Consider the following 16,506-nt stretch of genomic DNA (forward strand, 5'->3'; position numbering starts at 1 on the left):
GTTTGGTGATTATTTCCTTTGCTGTCTGTAACAAAACTTGTCATTTGATCCCATCAAATTATTTGGTCTTCTAATTATTTCCTGGGTATAGAAGGAGCCAACCCTGACATAATAAAGTGTGAAACAAACTTATAGCTGACATCATAGTAAATGTGGAAAAAATAAAAAAGCTTTTTCTCTCAAAGTAGCCACAAGGGAAGGGTTTTCAACTCTCTGTTCTTTCCAACTCTGCTGTTCTTACAGCAGTATGAGAAGAGAAAAAAAAAAAAAAAACGAGAGGGGTTGAAATAGAAAAAGAACTTAAATTGCCCCTATCTGTCATGGTACAACCCTATACATAAGGCCTCATATAGTTTACCAGAAAAGTATTAGATCTGAGAAATACTTTCAACAAAATAACAGGTTACAAAATCAACATACAAAAAAAGTAACATTTCTATATTGAAATAATGTACTTGCTAAGAAAGAACTCTGCTTTATTCTTTTCTTTATTATTTTCACCTAGATTTTATTTTTTATGTTACTCTCTTCAAACAGTCTTTGACTGGAATGGTTCAGTTTTAAATTTATTTATTGTATTAACACCTACTCTTTGTTTATCTTTAACTATTCTTTAGCATTGTGCTCATGTTGTTATAGGTTCTTAGATCATTTCTTTTATGATTTGTGTTTCCTCCTTCTTTTAATAAAAACTAGACATACATTTAAGGCTCTGTATCACCCCTAAGGAGATAACTCTTTCTATCCATAATTTTTAATGCTTATTTTCTGTCGTGTTTCCGTAAGAGTGTTCTCTAATCTGTATACAGTCAGTGAATTATTATAGGAAGTTTTTAAAAATAATCTTCCAGGGTTTTCTTCTAAGTTACCTTTGTTACTGGTTTCTAATCCAATTAACTTTTCTTGAGTATCACAATAATTATAATATTACTTAACATTTGATTTCTAGTGTATTTTCATCCTCATAGCGTTCCATATATTTAAGTAATATTAGTATCTGTATAGGTTCAACTTTGTGTGGTGTTCATATATGCTGCAGTTCACTGTCTTTTATGAGTTATAAGTTACTGAAAAATTAGTTTAAGCTTTATAGTAAATTTGTACATTTTATTATTATTCTCTTCAATTTTGCTTTACATTGTTTGAGGCTGCACTTCTAGATTCTTAAAAGTTTGAAACTATCATGTGTTCCTGTTTAAATGAAGAACTGTATGAGATATTATAAAGAATGGATTTTTTGCCTTCTACTTTCTATTCTTTAGTTCTTTTTATATCATATGCATATGTAAGCATATGACTACATGTAGAATATATATAATATTGGCATATATATCTGTGTGTCTATAGATAACATATAGAAGGATGATAGATTAATGTATAAAAGTAAAGATTTTTGAGTAGGAAGAATTAGGGTAAGGGGTGGATATGATAAAGATACATTCTATGAAATTCCCAAAGAATTAAAATACTTTAAAAATTGTATAGTTAATATTTTAAATATTCGAATTGAAAAATATTTGCTTTATAACTGCTGAGATAAATCACTCAAAATATATTTTGGTTTTTTATTATGTTTACATTTATATTTGCCATTAATGTTGTAATTTTTCCTTGCTTTGTTTTTATTTTTTCTTCTTTTTAGACTCCTTTTGAATTGATAATTTCTCTGTGTGTGTGTGTGTGTATGTATGTGTGTGTTTGGTATATGTATCTGTGTGCATATGGAAGGATGGACCTGTGCATTTGGAAGACAATAGGTATCCTGCTCCATCACTCTCTACCTTATTCCTCTGGGACAGGATGTCATTGAACGTGAAGCTAGATCAGCAGCCAGTAAGCCATAGTCTTAGTAAACCCTCCTATCTCTGTCCCACAGTACTGGGGTTACAGGCATGTTTGCCTTTTCCTGGCTTTCCAGGCCATATCTATCCCATCCTCCTCATGAACAGAAGTGAAGTGAAGAACTCCTTTCTTTGGTTAGCACCTTTATTTTTGTTTTCATGGCTACCCTAGAAAATTTCACTTGTATTTTTGTATAATTAATTAGTATCATCACTGTTATCTCAAGCAATGCAGCGTTTGCTTTAAGTTAAGTTTACCTATCCTGATGCCTAGACTATTCCTTCCCCCTTCTTTTTTTAAAGTTAGAATCAAGCTGGTTTCACATGTCGATCCCAGCACCCTCTGCCTCCCCTCCTTCCCATACCCCCCAGGTCCCCACCCAATCTCCACTCTTATCCCCAAGGAGGGTGAGGCCCTCCATGGTGGATCTCCAGAGTCTCATCTAGGGCAGTGACTAGGCCCTCCCCCAAGAGTCCAGGCTGAGAGAGTATCCCTCATTTTGGGATGGGCACTCAAAGTCTATTTGTACACCAGGGATAAATACTACCCAAGACCCCATAGATTACCTAGGCCTCCTCACTGACACCCACATTCAGGGGGTCTGGATCAGTCCCATGCTTTCCACACAGCCATCAATCTGGGGTCCAAGAGCTCCCCTTGTTCAGGTCAACTCTTTCTGTGGGTTAAACCAGCCCACTTCTTAACTCATTTGCTCATAAATTCTCCCTTTCTGTCACTGGATTCCAGGAGTTCAGCTTAGTATTTAGCTGTGGGTGTCTGCCTCTGCTTCCATCAGTTGCTGATGAACCAGCTCTCATTGTACCAGGTTTCCTTAGAGCTCCCAAGGGAGGAAATTTACAAGTTTTCCTATCCAGCTGTAATTCTAAGCGTAACAGTGACTGGCATGGCAAGATAACCCTAAGGTGTAGTAGTGGTACACACACTTTGGCAATACTAACAGCTGTCTAATTGGATGTAGCTCCACATAACAAGAGGAAAACTGCCTGGTACCAGAAACCTAGGATACCCAGGGCTAGTGAAGTCATGGTCTTGGAGGGGAATCTACACCTGCCACATTACTAAGCCAATGTAATCCCTAACTGCATTCTAAATATCTATCCTCACCTCAATAGGGAAGTATTGGTCTCAGTGCACATTAAAGAAGCACCTCCTTTTAACCAGGGGATACCATTACAGAAAGTCACAACTTCTTAACATGCAGAGAACATTGACCATTGTGTTAAGCAACAACTAATACATCTATAGCTCCTGGGCTCAGGGATCAAAGCCAACAGGGCAAGGAGCACAGAACGTTTGTAAAAGTCATAGGAATAGGAAGTTTACTATGACACGGTGTCTCCTAGAAATGTGTGAAGCTGCAAACATACCTGAACAAAGATGACACCAATAAGCATACTAACATGGAGAGGGGGCATCTCATGGCAGCTCAATACCAGACAAAGGTCTACAGGCACCTAGACTATATTTAAATGTTAGTAATTGTTCAAATTAGAAGCTTTTCTTGCTTTTGTTAATCAATGTCTGTTTGGCTTGTGTTATCCCCTTTCTATTTGTTGTAGCTTTCAATGCCAGTCTTTCGCTTTCAAAGACTGCTTTCTTTCTGAATTATGTTCTTAATGGGTATTGTAAAGGAGGACTCACTTATGATAAAGACTTTCATTTTGTATTTGCCTCTGAATGGCTTACTGTGCTGTTTAGTTTTTGTCAACTTGACAGAAACTTACATGTGCCTGGGAGGAGGAATCTCAATGGAAGAATTGCCTCCATCAGATTGACCTCAGGGCATGTCTGTGGGACACTTTTTCATTGCTGGTTGATAGAGAGGGTAGTTCACTGGGGACAGTTGCAACACTGGGCAGGTGGTACGGGACACTATTAGAGTAGGTAGCTGAGCAAGCACAGGGGAGCAAGCCAGCAAGTAGTGTTAATCCATAGTTTCTGCCTCAAAGTTGATGGTTGAATTCCTGCTCTGACTTCCTGTAATAGTAGACCTGTAACTCTAATGAGACTTCTTCTTCCCCAGTAGCATCTGATCACAGTGTTTATTGTGATATAAAAAAAGCAACTTATCCTTACCTTTCCTGCCATTGTTTAGAGTTGAAAGTGTTCACCTTGGCTCTCTAGCTTTACCTTCAATTTGGTGACACTTATCACCAGCTGAAGGCATCTATCAGCATACTACTTTTCCTTTCAGATATTCAGTGTCTTCCAAATATTCCTATTTATTTAGTGTTCTGCATGTTTTCTACCCATCCACACAGGGGTAAATTTTATATAACTATTCTGACAAGATTTTATTTTGATTCAGAAGTATAAGAGGGTTTCTTTTTCAGTTCTGGAACATTGTCAGTTATGAGTCACCTCACTGCTTCTTCCTTGCATTTGGTTCACTGTCCTGAATTTTATCTTTGAACCATAGATTTAATGTTTTCTTCACAACTGTCTTCTGGTTCTTCAGATATACCTGATCTTCTGTTTTTATTCATATAGTGGAGTATTTGTTTCATTTATTATATTTTTATTCCAAGATTTTATGTTTAATTATTTACCAAATTGTAGTAACTCATATTTTGTTTGTACCCCACATTGAGGGGTCATCTGTGGGAACATGTCTTTGGGGGTTTTAGTCAGATCCAGCTGACTTGCCTGGTTCATACCTGGGGAGGGGGAGTGTGGACTGAGGAACTGGCAGGTAGAAAAATTAAAGAATCTTTTTAAGGAAAAGACAGACATAGAATAAAGTCAGGAGGGCAATCCAATGAATACCGTTCATTCTTCAACATTCTTATATACCCCTACCAAAAAGGGGAAAATAGCAAGAGACTTCTTTACAATGATACAAGGAACAAACAGATTTTCATTTATTTATTTATTATTTTGTATTTAAATTAGAAACAAGCCTGCTTTGCATGTCACTCCCAGCTCCCTCTTGCTCCTCTCCTCCCCCCATCAGGTCCCCAAGCCCAATCCTCACTCCCATCCCCAGGGAGGGTGAGGCCCTCTGTGGAGGATCTTCAGAGTCTGTCATTTCATTCAGGGCATAGAGTAGGCACTCCCTCAAGAATCCAGGCTGAAAGAACATTCCTCATTTTGGGATGGGCACCCAAAGAACATTTGTATGCCAGGGATAAATACTGGTCTGCTACCCAAGGACCCAGAGATTGCCTAGCACTCCTCACTGACACCAGCATTCAGGGGTTCTGGATTAGTCCCATACTGGCCTCCCAGCCATCAGTCTGGGGTCCATGAGTTCCCCCTTGTTCAGTTCAGCTGTTTCTGTGGTTTAAACTAGCCCAGTCTTGACCCGTTTGCTCATCAGAAACAGAAGGGTCTTTGCCAAAATCTTTTTACGAGGCTTCAATAACCTTGATACCCAAGCCACACAAAGACACAACTAAGAAAGAGAACTTCAGACCAATATCCCTCATAAACATTTATGCAAAAATACTCAATAAAATACTGGCAAGTCGGATCCAAGAACACATAAAAAAATTCATCCACCATGATCAAGTAGGTTTCATCCCATGAATGCCCGGATGGTTCAACATACTGTCACGACCACCTCGACCAGCAAGGAAGATGCGACTCCGGAACCCTTCATGCAGACAGTTTATTTAGGACCTTGATGTACAGTCGAAAAGGCAGCTGCGGGAGAAACCCCTCCTGCTCCCTAAATAGCCAAGGCCAGCCAACCCTGCAGGGCCACGTATGCATAAGCCATTGGTGCAACAGCGCGCATAAGCAATCTGATGATCATGGCATGACCCTGGCGGGACAGGAGCATGCCAAATAAGGAGTTGTTTGTTACTGAGAGCACTCACTGTCGGGATGGTGAAAGGCAGAAGCCAGCGCCATCTTTAAGGAGCGGTGTGGCGCAGCTCTCCACAGTTCCCCCGTTTTGTTTTTATATAATAACAAAGGCAGGTGAAGATAGAGGCCCGATCCTTCTTCAATGGCTGCGAATGCCTGCATGACCATCATCGCATTATGGCGCTGATTAGACTGAACATTACAGAAGCACCACAGGCATACCAGGGAGGCTATGGCCATCAGGCCAAGTAGGGACCCTATCCCCGCCCACTCCTTTAAGTGATCCATGGGGGCCATGATCCAGGAGGACAATCCTTCTGTGGTGCTGGAATCGACGCGGGTGGAGTTCACTGTCACTATGGCCGCATGCAGTTTGTCGAGTTCCTTTTCAAATTCCCCTGACCAATTACCTAGAAGATAACTGGAAAGTTATTTAGACAAATTTGCAGCACGTATATAATTTTCAAACTGTACGCTGGTAACACAAAGACCGGGGTATTTAAAAGACCTTTATTCTTCCCTACCATATCTGGGGAAAAGGTGAATAGTTTATCTTCATTTGTCCAATTCACTTGCGCGGCCTGGCATCCTGTCCAGGGCCAGGCTTCCCCCTCAAAGTGGCCCCAGCATCGGGGTGCCCACCTTGGTTGAGTAGGAGGGGTATCATTACTCCTCTCTGCTACTACTGGCCATGAACCATTAATCCAGGCCGCATTGTTAGAGTAATTTGTGATAAGATGCATCCGGCAGATGGTAGAATTACAACTTTGACTCTGTCCGGATTGATATTTATCTTTATCAAAAAACCATCCTGCAGTATGGCAGGCTAACTTAATACAGGAGCTGTTAGTCAAAAATGTAAAACACAAACTTCCCTTTTCAGGAAAAGTCCGGTTTTCCCCTATAGGGGATGCCTGGGTATCTAAAGGAAGGGAGGGCAGGTTAAGCTTGCTTGAGGTGGTAAACAACCGAGGGAAAATTTGCACATTATGGCGGACCGGCATCAGCACTGGAAAGGCCGATAGAATTCCCCAGCATGGCTCCACCACTGCCATTGTCGTTATCATCATCATCATTGGAAGGCATGGGGTGAGCGGCCTGAGTGGCATTTGCATCATTCGGATCGAGCGGCGTCTGTGCCTTCCTCACCAGTCGTTCTGGAACCCACACAGGGTCTTGTTGGTCTTGTGGAAAAACACAAACAGAACCTCGTGCCCAAGTCAGCACGGGATCAGGCCCATGCCATGTGCCTGTCAAGATGTCCTTACATTTTACCAAGCCTTTGCTTGGACCATGGGGGTCTTGATGCCTGTCAGCTGCAGAGCGACCTTGAGCATCCAAATTTAAAAAATTTATAGTAAAGAGGGCGAGAGAAAGCCTCTCCTTTGGGGTGCGGCCATAGCCTATTCCCCCTTTTTGTTTATTTAGACATTCTTTTAGAGTGTGATGGGCACGTTCTACTATGCCCTGACCTTGTGGGTTATATGGCAATCCATGAAGCAGTTGAACCTCCATTTGTTTGCAAAAGGAGGCAAAGGACTGAGCCGTATAAGTGGCCCATTATCAGTTTTCAGCTACCTGGGTTTTCCCCAGGCCGCCCAAGCCTCCAGGCAATGGGTGACAACATTGCGAGCCTTTTCGTCTGATAGAGGGGTGGCATGGATAATTCCAGATAATTCCAGAGCAGGTATCAACAGATACATGGACATATATATATATATATATATATATATTTTTTTTTTTTTTGGTTTTACGAGACAGGGTTTCTCTGTTTTGGAGGCTGTCGGTCCAGCCTGGCCTCGAACTCACAGAGATCCGCCTGCCTCTGCCTCCTGAGTGCTGGGATTAAAGGCGTGCGCCACCAACGCCCGGCTACATGGACATATTTTAAACTGCCAAATTCGGCAACATGAGTAACATCCATTTGCCAAACCTTTAAGGGGAGCAATCCTCTAGGATTGACTCCGAGACAGGGCGGATGATGATGGACGGCACATTGAGCACAATCCAAGATGACTTGTCGTGCTTCAGCCCGGGAGAGATGAAACTTCTGTTGTAAGGTTTTGGCATTTACATGAAAATTTTTATGAAAATCTCTGGCTCTATCCAGGGTGGAACAAAGGAATATATACTCCATTCTGGTCCATTGATCAACTTTATTATTGCCCTCACTTATGGGGCCCGGGAGGCCCATATGTGCTCTGACATGCTGTATGAAAAAACAATACTTTCGATGCCAGATCAAAATTTGAAACCTTTGAAACAGGGTGCAGACCGGACTGCTGGGCCTAATAGGGCCGGCAGCTTCCAGTACCTTTATAGCATTAGCCACATAGGCAGAATCTGAAAGAAGATTAAAGGCAAAAGAACAATTTTCAAAAACCTTAATAACAATCTCTAGTTCTGCTAATTGGGGAGAGCCGGGTTGAAACTGTATCTGAACGGGTTCCGAAGAGCCAACCATATAGGTACCACATCCTGTTTTTGAGCCATCTGTGAATACATTGGGGGCACCTGGGATTGGAGCATTGGAAGTTATTTTTGGAAAAACTACCAGGTGCTCCTTAAAAAATCCTATTAATGGATGTTTTGGATAATGATTATCTATATCCCCTTTAAACCCACACCGTAAAATGGCCCAATCATCAATAGTGGTGCAAAGGACATGAATTTGATCATTGGTGTAGGGCACCATGGTCACTTTTGGGGCTATGCCAAAATGTTGTAAGCATTATTGGATGCCATTTTGAGCCAATCTTGCCACCGCGGTGAGATAATACTCAATAGATTTAGCATGGGATATGCTTGGATAAATCCACAATAAAGGTCCATCCTGCCAAAGCAGGCCCGTAGGCTGATAATATGTGGGAAGTATACATACAAAGATGGGTTGTCCCTCCTTACATCTTTGTAGGAAGGCATCTTGTAGTCTCTCTTCCACCCTACATAGGGCGAGCCTTGCTTCAGGGGTTAACTGTCTGGGGGAATCCAAGGCTGGATCTCCATTTAAGAGATCATTCAAGGGATTTAAATCATAATTAGGGAACTTAATAAAACACCTAATCCATTTTATTTCTTTTGAAAATCATTTAAGGTTTTTAAATTATCTTTTCTTAACTCTAATTTTTGTGGAATAATATGATCTCCAATAATCTTTGTGCCCAAATAATTCACCATTTTTCCTTTTTGAATCTTTTTGGGAGCCACAAGCAATCCCTTATTCTCCAATAAAAACATTAATCTAATAAATGCCTTTTCTAAAAATTTTTCTTCCTTGGCAGCTAACAGCACATCATCCATATAATGAAAACATCTTAGGATGGGGAATTCCCTTCTTAATGGCTCAATGGTCTGTCCTACATAGAGCTGACACATAGTGGGGCTATTGGCCATTCCCTGGGGCAACACAACCCATTCAAATCTCTGATCAGGCTCTTCATGATTTAAAGATGGGACAGTAAAGGCAAACCGTTTACAATCCTCCTATGGAGAGGGATAGAGAAAAAACAATCTTTTATATCTATTGCAATAACATGCCAAGACGCCGGTAAGGCAGAAAGTAACAGCAGCCCTCGCTGTACAGGGCCCATTGCTTGCATTTGGCTATTTATAATCACAAGTCCTGTAAGAGGCGCCATTTTCCTGATTTTTTTTTAATGACAAAGATGGGTGTATTCCATGGCGACAGGGACGGCCTTATGTGTCCCAAGGCAAGCTGTTCAGTGACTAGGGTTTTTGCTGCACTCAATTTCTTGGAGGAAAGTGGCCACTGAGGAACCCATATAGGCTCCTCCGTCTTCCATGTAATGGGAATACCTCCCTCAGCAGCCCCTAGGAAAAACCCAACCCTTGCGTCGGGTATCTCTGGTGTGCTTGAACAGGCCCCCTATTTCCTTGTAAATGTTTTCCTAGCCCGAAACTTGGATGGCATCCCATGTCCCTCATCATTTGTTGAGAGGCGGCTGAAAATTTATTGCTTAGCTTAAAGCCCATATCGTTGAGCAAGTGCCTCCCCCACAAGGAGATGGGAAGATCCATGACATAGGACTGCATAGTTCCGGAATGACCCTCCTCATCTTTCCACTGTAGGTGTCTATCACTCACATCCGGAGCCTTAGCATACCCTAGCCCCCGTAAGGTTTGAGAGGAGGCCTGTATAGGCCAACCCGATGGCCAGTCCTTTTTTGCTATAATGCTTTTGTCTTTCCCCGTGTCTAGCAGGCCAAGAATCCTTTTTCCATCCATATTGAGTGTTAGGACTGGTCTTTGATTTAATTCCAAGGACAAAAAGGTCAGATCTGTTCCTGTAGAGCCACAACATTCCTTTCCTTTTCATTAGGCCATGCTGGAAACAGCTCATGTAGGCTGGGCAGAAGCAGAAGCTGGGCAATCCTGTCTCCCGGGGAGATAGCTACTATCCCTCTAGGCAACTCTACCATTATCTTTATTGTACCAGTATAGTCAGGGTCGATTACCCCAGGATGTGCCTTAAGACCCTTTAAAATACTGGATGATCTTCCCAGGAGGAGACCCACTGTGCCTCGGTTCAAGGGTCCTTGGAGGTCTGATTCTATTAATTGTACCCCCATTTGAGGGGTCAGTACAAGTCCGGAGGTGGAACAGAGGTCCAGTCCCGCGGCACCTGCAGTGGCCCTGTGAGGTTTTTGGGGTGCCAGAAGGTCGGCTACTGTTCTAGGCTTGTCTCCCTTGGATTGGGATTTTCCGTTGTTGAGTTCTCCATGGCCCCATATATTTGTGGGCCCTGAGGCTTGGGGCCCAGTCTCCCGTTTTTTGGCATTGACATATATGGGATGACATGACCCTTAATGTCCCTAACAGACCTGCACTCATTCGCCCAGTGCCTCCCTTTTTTACATTTTGGGCATAATCCTGGCATGGCACGTTGAGCGTCTTTAGAGTTTAAAGTATCCTTAGTCCTTGGCTGGTTTCTCTGTGGGCAATTATGCTTCACATGCCCCGCTTTACCACAATGGAAGCAAGTTCTGGAGTGGCCGCCTCCCCTGCTTAATTTGATGACAGCGGCCACAAGCCCCTCATTAGTCAGGGGGCCGCCTATTTCCCTGCAGGCCCTCATCCATTCCTCAAGTCTCCTATGCCTAAGTGGAGTGATAGCCACCCTGCATTCTTTGGTGCATTGCTCAAACACAAGTTGCTTTATTAGCGGCATGGCAGTATCAGTATCGCCGAAGATTTTTTCTGCCACCTCCACCAACCTGGCCACAAAATCAGAAAAAGGTTCAGATGGCCCTTGTAAGATTTTTGTCAAATTGCCAGTCATTTCCCCTTTATTGGGGAGAGCCTTCCATGCCCTAATGGCGATCTGATTGATCTGGTCATACACCAATGGTGGATAAGCATTTTGTTGAGTGGCGTATTGACCCATGCCTAGGAGCATTTCCGCATCCCAAGCAGCCTGGGGCCCTCCGACCTCGGCATTAGCCGCACTCTGAGTAGTTGCAAATTCATTAAGATAGGCCTTCCAATCTAGACAAGCATGCCTTTGCAAGATTCCGCCAATCAGCCGGTGTCATGGCAAATCTATGTAGGGTGTCTAACTGAGCAACTGTAAAGGATGCTGTGACCCCGTAGGTTCTGACTGACTCGGCCAAGGATTTTACAATTTTAAAATCCAGCATTTCATGAAACCTGTTCCCTTGTGGGTCCTGGAAGATCGGATAGGCCAGGGGCATCTCTGTTCTAACCTGTCTCCAAACTTCTGAGTTGAAGCAAGCTCCTCCTGAATTAGCTGCAGCATCCGGATAGGGAGGGGGAGCCGAAGGGACTATCTCAGTCCTTGGGTAAAGTTGGCTAACTTTCTTTCTTCCTAGCTGTAATTTAGCAAGCTATCTTCGGGCAGACTGTAAAGGTGCTTTATGGGGCCCTCCTGCTCCTCTTCTGACTCAGACTCTTTGGTGGAGGTAGGGGCGGCAGAACTATTAATATCCTCCAAGTCTGACAGGCCAGGGTATAATCTATTCCCTTCTTTCTTCTGTTTTAGCTTTATTTTTAGATCTGGGGTATGACCTATGGGAGAGGCAGCCTCAACTGAGGCAGCCGACTCTGACCTCTCCTCCTGTAAAAGTTCTAGGGCCACCTGACTGTTCTTTATGGCTTTAGTGCATTTTTGTTCGGTAAGGCACCTGCGAACTAATGTCCAAATGGGCCGAACCCCGGGAGCAAGGACACCGTGCTCTGCGGCAACATCTAAATCTTTGCCTAATTTTCCCATGACGAGAGTGTCAAGCTGCCAGATACGGCAAACCAAGGTGCCACAGTGTCACACTCCGTCAGGAATCTTTCCAAAGTACTTTTCTTAAGTTCAAGGTTTTTTGAATGCAGCAACTCATTGAGTGCCAAAAAAATTGGGTGGGATGTTGAATTACCCATGTTTTTAGCAAGGTCGATTCCTGGACTGACCTGCCCTGTTACAATCCTTGCAACAAACAGTGAAAAAGAAAACCCAAAAAATAAAATTGAATACCACCCAAAGGGCCAAGAAAAAATAATACCCTTTGTTTCACTTTTACTCAGTCCGCTTTGACGTGGCTCTACTGTCTGTTCTCCCTCTATCTATGGGTGAGAACAATAAAATCCCGCTCTTAACGCGGGTCCCCGCCTTACCTGGGGACTTACCGGTGCACCCCCTGACTGTTGCAAGTTCTGAGTTCCGTAGAATCTTCTTCATACGAGCATCCCCGTACGGGCCACCAGTTGTCACGACCACCTCGACCAGCAAGGAAGATGTGACTCAGGAACCCTTCATGCAGACAGTTTATTCAGGACCTTGATGAACAGTGGAAAGGCAGCCGCGGGAGAAACCCTTCCTGCTCCCTAAATAGCCAAGGCCAGCCAACCCTGAACGGCCACATATGCATAAGCCATTGGTGCAACAGCGCGCGTAAGCAATCTGATGATCATGGCATGTCCCTGGTGGGATAGGAGCATGCCAAATAAGGAGTTGTTTGTTACCGAGAGCACTCACTGTTGGGATGGTGGAAGGAGGAAGCCCGCGCCATCTTTAATGAGTGGTGTGCGGCAGCTCTCCACAACATACGAAAATCCCTCAATGTAAACAAGCTGAGAAACAAAAAATCACATGATCATCTCACTAGATGTTGAAAAAGCCTTTAACAAAATCCAACACCCCTTCATGATAAAGGTCTTGGTGAGATCTGGGATAAAAGGAACATAATAAAAGCTATATACAGCAAACCAACAGCCAACATCAAACCCAATGGACAAAAACTCAACACGTTTCCGCTAAAATCAGGAACAAGACAAGGCTGTCTACTCTCTCCATACCTTTTCAATATTGTCCTTGAAGTTCTATTTAGAGCTTCCTGAACATAACACTAGTAGCACAGACACTAAGATTGACAATTAATAAATGGGACCTCCTGAAACTGAGAAACCTCTATAAGGCAAAGGACACAGTCAACAAGGCAAAAAGGCAGCCCATAGAATGGGAAAAGATGTTCACTAACCCCACATCTGACAGAGGACTGATCTCCAAAATTTACAAAGAAGTCAAGAAGCAAGTCTCCAAAACACTAAAAAATCCAATTAAAAAGTGGAGCACAGAACTAAATAGAGAATTCTCAATAGAGGAGTCTAAAATGGCTGAGAGACACTTAAGAAAGTGCTCAAGATCCCTAGTCATCTGGGAAATGCAAATCAAAACTCTGAGATACCATTTTACTCCTGTCAGAATAACAAAAATAAAAAACACCAATGACAGTTTATGCTGGAGAGGATGGGGAGAAAGAGGATGGTGGGAGTGCCAACTCATACAATCAGTATGGAGATTCCTCAGGATAATGGGATTCAGTCTACCACAAGACCGAGCAATTCCACTGTTAGGCATATGCCCAAAAGATGCACAGTCAGACTTTCTGTCTTAATTCTCCAAACATTTAGTAACCACACCTTAGACCATATCTCTCGTTATCTGGATAAGACATCCACAGCGTAAGCCAAATGTCCTAGAGTAGCCACAACTAATGACTATAACCTTAGAAGAGCAAGGATAGTTTTGAACTCTCTGACCTTAAGTCAAGATGAAGAGGGGCCATTTTTATGAGCCCCGACACTAAATTGCCCTGCTCAAGTCTGATACTTCTTATTTCTTAGTCATAAATTAGAAATGCACATTTTGTCTTAATTTCGCTAAATATTTTGTAGTCTACACCATTATTTCTATGACTTGCAATATTTTGAGAACATATAATATTTCTTCCTTTTATGGTTTCTTACTTTAGAAATTTATTTCCTGTCTTGTTTAATTATTGTCCTGTAAAGGATGGTGCATTCATATACATTGGAGTTTTATATGTGGTGCTTCCAGAGCACATTCAACTAAAATTTTAACTATTTTTGAGTGTGTAGTGTGGTGTTTGTGTGTGTGTGTTCATGCAATGTTGTAGTGCCAACAGGAGTATCCACTTCCTGTTATATGTTATTATTATTATTTGAAAATGGCCTTTTAATTTATGTAGCTAGGCCTGTGCTTTTCTATATCCTTCCAAAGCCAGGTCCACAGCTTTCAGATTTCTTTTAGTTATTTTGGCAGGATTTGTTTTCTAGCTCTCTTTTCATAGTGAACTTTCTGTTCCGGAGCCTCAACTTTTCAAAAGGAAGGAGTTTTTTTTTTTATCTTGATTGCCCTTCTAAATTTAGATAGCCTTGGGCTTATCTCCATTCTTTTTGCAGAGATTGCTAAAGGCAGAGCTTCAAGGAACCAGACCTTGCCATATTTCTTCAAAATTACTGTCAGCTTTCTGTGTGAATGTGTCTTATTTTTTAATCCAATAATTTTGTCATTGTTTTAAAAATTACATACTTTTACTTATTTTCCCATAGGAACCAAAAGTTATTCATCTGATTTTAGTCATAATTTATCTCTTTTTTTTAAACATAACTAATTCTGTATTTTTGGCAACAAACAGAAGCTACTGAAAGATGGTAGATCTTTGTTAAAATCGATGAGGAAACTCCTTCCTAGACCTTATGATGTGAGACCATTTTTTTTTGCAATCTTTAGACTCTGGACCAGGATGAACACTCCCAAATCCATAGCAGTTAGAGTCATTTACATACGCAATATATCTTCTAGAGATCACTGTCCTCTAGGATACACTGCACATTTACAAAATATGTAATTTGAGAATATTTTGTACATTTATATAATGTTGTTCATACTCAAATGATGTGTAGTACACACTTCAATACCTACTTTACTCTCAATTTCATGTATTCTAAGTGCAGGCATATTGCTGACAATAGGCGTAGGCATCTAGAATTCTGTTTCTGCTTTTTCAACTCTAGGTTGCTCATGTAGGCACTGTAATGATTATTTTCTTCATTCACTGTGTTTTGAAAAGTATATTATTGCCTCAAAATTTCATTGTGATAGAAAAATGATATTTAACTTATTTCTTATGAAATCTGAGAGTATCTTGAGATGAGGGCCTTTCCAGGGATGAGAATTTCAAACTTGTAGTGAGGAAAGAACTGTACTATGCTGTTATGATCATCTCTTTTTATTTTAGGATAAGCAAAAGACCCTGATTTCCCTTATTTGGGGGGCCTTCACACATGAGGAAGTTGAGTTGGGATGTGACTGAAAAATCAGGTTTTAGTAAATGGAAAAGAAATCTTCCCCATGTCTTTTACTGGTCTAGACTTTAACAAAGAAAGTGTAGCATGCTTGTTCAGCATACTCTTCCCAGCACCACTCGGGGCTTGCTTCCTCTGCCATCTGTTCTGCAGGCAGGCTGATCTGCAAGGCATCAGGCTCAAAGAGTAAGACAGAAGAACAATCAAGGAAGATTACTGAGGTTCTCAGACCTATAAACACATACATACACACACACGCACATACATATTCATGTATACCTGCACACACACCTGTATCTACATACATACAAATGTGCACACACATCTGCACATCACACATATGCACACATATCCACTCATACATATACATACCTGAGTCTACATACATATGAACACAACATCTGCACACAACACACAAATGTACATACAAAAGACCAGAAAAGATGGCTTTCCCTTGGACTCTTATGAAACATGTGTTTCAAAACAGTGTGAATGTATATGAGGTTTCTTTGGTGTGTGCATATGTGTGGAATATATTGTGTAGCATGTGCAGGTGGAATGCATGTGATATGTGCCGTTGTGTTATATACCTGTGTGTATATATGTGATGTAGTATACATGCATCTGTGTGGTGCATATGTGTGATGTACATATGTGGTATGCATACGTGATGTGGGGAATGCATGCTGCATATATGTGTATGTCTATATACTAGAACATAATGTATGTTCTGGTATATGTATTGTACATGTATAGCATGTGTCACTGTCTGTATGTATGGGATATTATACATATACATGTGTGTGTATGGTCTGTATATATAATATGTGTGTGATATGTGTTTTGTTTTATATATATATATATATGGTGTATGTGTAGTTATGGTATAGGGAGTCTGTTATCTTTGCTCGTTGGTGAATGTATGCATGCATGACATTTGGTGTGAGGTATATGATATGTATGATATATGTGATGTGTTGTGTGTGTGTGTGTGTATGGTATATTTGGAATATATGTGGTGGGTATGGTACATATGTGCTGTGATGGTAGTGGGAAGTTAATGTGTGTGGTAATTATGTGGTATGATACTACATATGTATGTGTGGTATGTGAATAAAAGTATGTGATATATGTGTGGTTTTATGATCAGGTGTATGTGTACTATTCCTTGAGGAAGTGCTGTTTACATCCCTTGCT

The 16,506-nt window shown here is 41.6% G+C and overlaps 1 protein-coding gene across 1 annotated transcript in view; it reads left to right on the forward strand.

Moving 5' to 3' along the window:
• St18 (ST18 C2H2C-type zinc finger transcription factor) overlaps positions 1-16,506 on the forward strand; it is a 310,888-nt gene that overhangs the window by 135,526 nt on the left and 158,856 nt on the right. The gene's annotated exons all lie outside the window — the stretch shown is intronic.

This window comes from Mesocricetus auratus, unplaced genomic scaffold, assembly GCF_017639785.1.
Source record: "Mesocricetus auratus isolate SY011 unplaced genomic scaffold, BCM_Maur_2.0 Super-Scaffold_6730, whole genome shotgun sequence".
NCBI classification, from domain to species: domain Eukaryota; kingdom Metazoa; phylum Chordata; class Mammalia; order Rodentia; family Cricetidae; genus Mesocricetus; species Mesocricetus auratus.